Here is a 7,890-nt window from a genome sequence, read left to right as displayed (position 1 = left end):
TAGTGGGCATCAGAGTGAGAAGGTGAGCAGTAGCTAAGATGGCCTCTGGAAGCTCCAGGCCCTGGTCTTTCTCCTGGTGGACTTGGCCTGCTCAGGAAGAAGCATATGGGAGACAGCAGTACCCAGGCAGCTGTCCAGGAACTTATCTGCCCTCAGCTGCCATGCCTGGCTCTGGCCATGAGCCCACTTGGTGTCTGTTCAACTCATCCCCTGGTACAGCTTCTACTGAGGAACTAGCCTGTCTGTCAGATTGAGGTGGCCTTAGGAGAGAACCCCACTGTCCCCAGCCACATCCTGCATGGACTGTGGGGACAGAGATCAGAGGTCCTAGGACATCTTTACCCCCAAAGCACATTTCTGTGGCTAAGGGCAGCAGAAGACCAAGACAGAGGGCTCTGCACCCTTAGGCTCCCTCTGCCACCTGTGCCCTCCACTCTTGTCCTGCCCCAGGATATGCTTGGAGGGTGAGGATTTGCTAGGTGCCCCCACCTCCCACCTCTGCACTCTGCTGCCACAGCCCAGGGGAGATGTGCCTAGGGAGGGTGGGTGTCCTCTCCAAAGGCTGCCCCAGCTGGCAGATGGCCTACTCGCCCCTTAGAAGCTAAAACCCAGGGAGGGACACAAGGATCAGGCAAGGAGCCACCTGGTGGACTCAAGGCCAATGCCAGGCATGGCTGGCCTGGTCAGTATAAGGTCCTCAGCAGGTGTCTGGGTACCACCAGCTCCTATGTCCTGCTTCCTGAGCAGGCAGGCCCTACTAGCAGCAAGACCAGTCACCTGGAGGAGCCACTGCAGAGACCATCACAGCCTCCAGTTGCCCTCTGACTCTGAGGCCCACTGTCCCATGCTGTCACCATCACCGCTACCAGAGCTCCACACTGTGGCCACTGGAGTCCCCACATGGCCACCAGTAATGCTGCAGCCACCACCACTGCATTGGGACAAGACTCCCACCACCACCAGAGGATGAGGATGCTCCTGTCTGGATGCCTGGCTTGCTGCTGCCACCTCCAGACTCCTCAGTTGCCTTTGCCACCACTGCCATAACTGAACTCCAGAAACTGACACTTCCACAGAGGCCCAACACCAAGGCTTCACTGTCCTAGCTCCTGTTCATGGCTGTCCTCCAAGCATGAGGCCAAGTCTCCATCCTGCCACTGATACATCTGGACTCCCCAAACTGCCATGGGACTCCTGTTTGACATCCTCCTCACAGATGGATGCTCCTGCTAAAGAATCCTGCACTGCTCCTGGTCACTGGGAAACTCCAATGTGGAACCCTGCTATGGACTGCTAAGGCTGGCCTCTATAGGCTTCAGTCCTGGATACCAGACTTATTTCACAGCCACTGGACACTTCCAAATGTGCCACCTGCAACCCAGGCTTTTGAAGGGTCCATCACATGCCCTTCCATGCCTGCTGCCTGCTCATTTCTGTCAGGGGATTAACTCACTGATCTCAAAACTGAATCATCTCACTGATAAACCTTGCATTGGCTCACCTGTGAGCTTCTGGGGACACCTACTACCTAACCCACAAAACATCTTCATCAAATATGTTAGCAAGACCTCCTTGATGACTTGCAAGAGCTTCTGCATCAGCACTTGCTTCTTTGCCTTGCACTTTTATTTTATGGAGAGGAGCCTCTTGCCAAGAACATCATGGACCAAACTCTGGCACCTTCAAACTTCGTCTGCAGCTTTCTCCCTCTCTTGTCAGTAGAACAATGGAAAGTGATGGCCTTATCTGGATTTGGCTTTGGCTGAATGGAACGTGGGTCATTTCTTCTTTTCTCTACACTATGAAAAGTTTTTTTTTTTTTTTTTTTTTTTCCCAAATGAGAAATAATGCTGTTATTTGCTTTCTTGTCATTTACATATGCCCTGGAGCAGCCCTTTAATTTCCTTCATGAACATTTCCTTTGCATTCTCAGTGTGACAAAGTAGTGCAAGATGCACAGCTTTTTATGTGAAGTGCAAAGCATAAGACTCTTCCTTTTATTTAAATAGTACAGACCATTACTGATTTATTAATGGTTCTAACTTCAATAGTGTGTCTTGGAGAATAAGAGGATGGTGAGCCATGATCTGTGGAGCAATAAGAATGCACATATTAAGGTTGTTATCTTATATGAACAGGATTTTTAATGCCACGTGACAATTAAAATAGTTCATATCACAGATCACAGTACGAGTTATAATAGCCTGGAATCTTCAACACTCATTAGGCAGTCACCTCTGCTCCATACACAGGGGCCTCTATCTCACCTTCTCCAGGATGGCCTGTTTGTGTCCTCTCCCACAGCACCATGAGCTTTATGTGGGCTCCATCAGCAGCTACACAGTGCTGATGGTGGCACAGCCTGGTAAATGGATGAGCATTTTTAGGTCAACATAAAAGATTGTCACTAAAAATACTTACAATGCCATCCTAAAAATGAAAGATACCATCATAAAAAAATAGACAATCTCAGAGGGAAGTGGAAGGAGAGCTGAGCTGGGGGGTCTGACACTGGGTAATGCTCAGAAGCTCACATGTGGGAGGTGCCATAGAAAACATTAGAACTAGGGTGGTGAGCATACATTCCAGGAGAAGTGGATGGCTGCTGGCCTAATAGTTTCTTGACTTCCTGCCTCTGGTGTTTTGGTGCCTGCAATTTATGTTGCTGCCAGGAAAGGTGGCTCTCTTTCAAGGGATGGGATGGCAGCTTGGAGTACCATATGTAAATAAATAAATATATATATATATATATATATATATATATATATATATATATATATATATATAAAATCAAGTGGAGGATAACGTTCAATGTCCACTCACTTCCTTAGTGGCAGCTAAGCTGTCTCCTCTTCCTGAAGGTTTACATGAGTGGCCACTCATGACTCCATATCTTCCTGTGTGTTCAGTGCTGGTGTAGGACCAACTTCAGTTTTCAGGGCTATTCCTCCTCCTTCACAGCAAATGTGATAATATGCTCCAAAAATGTAAGCAGGTAAATTAGGCCATGGCTTCTGGAGGCAATTGCATCCCTTGGGGTGGTGTTGGAGCTGCAGGAGAAAACACCTATCATGACTGGCTTTCCTTGGGCCTTTCCCAATTCACACTAGAAACCTGCCTCTGAGAATAGCCCAGGCCCTCCCCAGTAGGACATCTTCCCAGACTAGGTTCCATCAGCTGCAGATGTCAGCCTTGTGTGTCTTGGGATGATATGGCAGATCCCAGGGCCACCAGCAGAGATTCCTCTGCACACACCTTCAGTCATTCACCTCAGGCCCCATCCCCATAATCAGAGAGCTCAGACTCACAGGATCTGTGTTCTCCAGCTGGGGAAGGACATGGAAGGTCCCCTCTGATTCAGGCATAATGAGTAACAGGAAGGCCCTGAGATATTTCAGGTTGTCCAAGTCTTGGGACCTCAAAATTATTCTGGATAGAGGCACAGCCACATTTCAATGATGGAGCAGATGGTGCTGTGGAGTGTGGAGTGAGACAGGGAGTCATGAGGGACTGGGTCTCTCCTTTAGGTAGCACCTCCCAAGGCCCCTGCATCATGGGCTTCTCAATGAGTGCCCAAGCAGGCCCATGCACCACATCAAAAGGGCAACCTTTGAGGCACATGTGTGCGTAAGGGGCTCCCCACACATGCTGTCCAGTCTCTGTACAGAAAAGTATGGGCAACCCAGACTGGGATTGGCTGTGTTGGGATGGGATCCTCACAGAGCCTGGTTTGGAGGCCCCAACCTCTCCTCTGCTCCTTGGGTGTCCAGAATCCCATTGCAGCACACTATGTCCTTTCTACAGTATAAGCCCCAGAGTTGAGTCCTCTGATGGAAATCACACAGGGTGGAAATTGGGGTTTACCCAGCTATTTTATACAACAGCCAATCAATTGGCCCCTCTTAAAACAGGAGCCCTCCCGACTGGCCCAAAGACCACTCACTTCCTTTTTTGTAGCCACTCCTCACAAACATCTGGCTGCAGGTTTCTATACCTAGAGAAGGTGAGGAGGCTGTCACCTCTAACATCCTGCGCCCCTCATCTGCCATGATGGCTGGTGGGCTTGACTAACTTCCTGACAATCATGGAAGTTCTGGAGGGCTAGGAGGTTTGTCTGCATTGCTTCCTAAATGATAGGCCAAGTGATGGCCAATAGTGGTGTTACATATACATTTCAGCGATGACTGAGCCCAACCACCTAATGCCTAGCTACCTCAGGACCAGGACCCCATTCCTTTCTCCCCAATGGTCCCTGTTCTGACTACATGCAGGTTGGAATGCTCCCAGATGCAATCCACAGACTCCTTCCCAAATGTGAAAATTGCTTTTCCTGAAGCCTCAGAGTAGTGAGGCCTGAGGTAGAGAACTTTCTCACAGGGAGGGGATGTGCCCACAGGGTAAGACCAGACCTGCAGGCAGCATGTTACACAGAACCAGGCCTGAGGCAGACACTCCTTGGGCTCATCCTACTCGGTTTTCTAAATATCCAGGCAGGGTTCTCCTCTGAAAACACTACTTTCTCCAGAGGGGACGGATTGCCCAGAAATCCCAGGACCAAGTAGGAGACGGCCATGTGCCAGGGCTTGGAGGTGATTGATACACACCTTTTACACAGCAGCTCCAGCACCTTCTGAGGACTGACCAGATTGGAGTAGGAATATAAAAATTCATGGCCATAGGAGGTGTTCCCCTCTGCAGGACAGGAACCAGGCCATTCCTCAACTCCTGGAGAATGAGTGCTGTGAAGGTTTCCAGTAGACAGGACACATCCATTTATGAATCTTGGTCATCTTCTCCCTAGATTGTGGAATCAAATAGGGACACTGCAACATGGAAAAAGTAGCCATCTGCAAAATGACTCATTGCCATACACTCAAGTTAAATTGAAGGATTTATCTCTGTATTCTTGAGATATCTCTCTCTCTCTCTCTCACACACACACACACACACACACACACACACACACACACAACACATATACACACACAAACCTGGTGAGGGTCTGTAGCAATCAAGGAGAATTTAAGTGGTGGCCTAGACTGTGGTCCCTTGCAGTTGCCTGTCATGTCTCAGTTCTGGTCTCCTTGGGAAAAATTGCCAGAGCTGTCAGGACCCAGCAGTGACCCAGCAGTGACCCAGCACTCAGGAACGGCCCCTATTCAGGGCTTTTCCGAGGCTTGAGCATCCACAGATCAGTAGACAGGAACTCTTGGCACTGGGCTTGCTGTCTCAACACCAGTGAGAAGACTGGGACTGTATCTGATTGTTGGTGCCTAGCTAGTAGGGTTGCAAGTTCTGTATGATTTGTGACCAAAAAGTGAGGAAACTTTCTTGGGGACTCCTTACCTGAGTCCTATTCCCACATAAGATGGTTCCAAAGGCCCCCTGGGATGTGGGCTGCTCCAATATTCTCATGACATATGCACCAGTGAACACAGTTACACCAACACACCTGAGATCAGGTCCACAGATAAGCCAGGAATAGGCAGCACATCTGATTTGGAACAGAATGTGGTCTGGAAACACCTCCTCCTTCAGGTTAGTGTGTGTGACCCTGAAGAAGTCATTGTGGCTTGCAAGACCTCCATGGCTCCCCAATGTGTCCATCAAGGATTATTAGACCACCTGCTTTTCAGGTGGTCATCAGGGGAACGAACCCATACATACATGTACTCCCTCAGATACCCTAATGCTAAAGTTATGAGTCTGTAATACACAAATCTACAGATGACACAGCATTGGAGGGTGAGGAACAAAAAAAATGACATGCAACTCTACCATGACCTGAGTCCCACAGTGAGAGAGAGAAAGTCAAGTCCTGTCTTGGCCATGGTCCCCTCTCTGCACCACTGGAAGGCTATAGTGACTGATATTCAGAGATAGCCTCCCCTTTGTCAGAGACCTGCCAATGGCTTCATGTGAGATTTAGAATTGTCCCAAGGTCTCTTCCCATTGTACTATGTGGGTTCATTACAGGGGATCCAAAAGACCATAGCATCCTGGTGCCTCCCTTCCCTCCAAGTGAATCCACATCAGCATCTGGTTTCGAAGAAACAGAAATCAGCCAGGTCATAAAGATCACTTCTAAGTTTGAGTCAAGGGAAGTCTCATTTCTGTCTGGCTCCATAGCCCCACAGCTGGGGCACTGCTGGGATTCTAGAGCTCTGGGAGAAAAGTTTGTGTGGCAGCAGGCAGAGAGACCCAGGGATCCCATGAAATGGCAAGGGGATGGTATTTCTGTGCTTATCTTTATGAGTGCCTCACAGAAGAGAAAATATGTGGGTTGTAAAATTCACTGATGCACAAAATATATCAAGAAGCAAGAATGTTGTGAAGTGGCCAAGATTTTGTCCAACAGCATGGTCCTAACCAGAGGAGTGGACACTCTATCTTCACAACTTTAGGGAAAGGCTATGTTGCTTCTTTCAGGGAAGCAGCAAGCCACTACCCTTTGTTTTGTGTGCCGTTAAGACAATTTCCTCCTATTCTTCCAACTAAAATATTGAAACAAGGCCCCAGAAACATGAACAAAGAAGTATCTCAGGAGGCAATATTGACTCAATAGCTAAGGATACTGGAGCTGAGAGAAGGACAGACAATTCAGTTTTGAGAACTGGACAGGGAACAGGAGACCATCCCCTGCAGGGAACACTCACTAAACTAATACATAACCACTGAGCACCCTGTGCTCACTCTTGAATAAAACTCAAGGAGCTGATGCCTTTCCCCTCTCCTAAGGAACCTCAAGAATTAGCTAACTCTCCCAGGAGACTCAGGATCATCTTCCTTGTGCACAGGGAGCTAAGTGACTGCTCATTACTTTCCTACCAGAGGTGACAAGCACATGATGCTAAGTTCTTTTAAACTATACCAAACTTAAAAAAATTGTTTATGCTCTCTTAAACATAGCAGTAGAATCATCACCTCAAAATACTATAAGAAAAACTAAATTAGAGAAGATTACTTAAACAAGTTAAGAAATAATCAGGATTCAACTTCCAAAAGACCTAAATGCCCTTGCAGCTCCTGATCCCTTTGCTGTGGCTTCCAATGGACAGCAGACTCCTTATGTGCTGATTTTGCCTTAGTGACACATGACCTAACAGTTTCCTGTACACAACAGCTGCTTCACCCAAGCATCTGGATATACACAGCTGCAAATGTTGAAAGTAACACTAAATAATGTCTTTCAAGATAAATAGGTTGTCTCATCAACAATACTAAAATGAGATAAAATGCTACTAGAATACAAAAATGTAGACACTAATCTGACCTAATACAATATTTATTAAGCATGTTACTTACTGACCCATAAATTATATCATAAAGCATTTCTAAAAGACATCATTCTTATCCTTTCTTGAATTGCTTCTACTCATCTGAAAGATGCCACATCCTTAATTACTGGTTGATTTAGTGCCTTCACATTAGAATTTATTCCAATGTGAATTAAATGTCTTATATTGAGAAGCCAAATCACAAATTTCCACCAAATCATTTATAAGAAGGTAAAATGGCCTTCTCCACCCAATTCTACACAATGTGGCTGAAAAATATACCAACAAAACCAGAAACACACTGAAAAGTTTTCATAAGAATTGTGGAATGATATAGCACCTTCCAAGAATTGAAGACAGTAGCTGCTGTCTAGTAAGTGTCTGTACATTTGTTTTAGTAGCACCATCTACCACTGTGTTTCTGGCCCATGCTCAGGGACATGGTTTCTTCAACTCTTCATAGTAACTCAATGAGATGGGTACAACCCCCCCTGTATAGATTAGGAAACTGAGTCATGGAAAAATTAAATGACTTGCCACAGAATACTCAGCATGAAGTACAAGGGTGGGAATTCAAATCAGGGTGGGAATTCAAATCCAGGCTGTCCCAAAC

This window comes from Marmota flaviventris, chromosome 7 (assembly GCF_047511675.1).
Source record: "Marmota flaviventris isolate mMarFla1 chromosome 7, mMarFla1.hap1, whole genome shotgun sequence".
Taxonomy (NCBI): domain Eukaryota; kingdom Metazoa; phylum Chordata; class Mammalia; order Rodentia; family Sciuridae; genus Marmota; species Marmota flaviventris.
The sequence above is the reverse complement of the archived record's forward strand: the minus strand, read 5'-3'. Positions refer to the sequence as shown.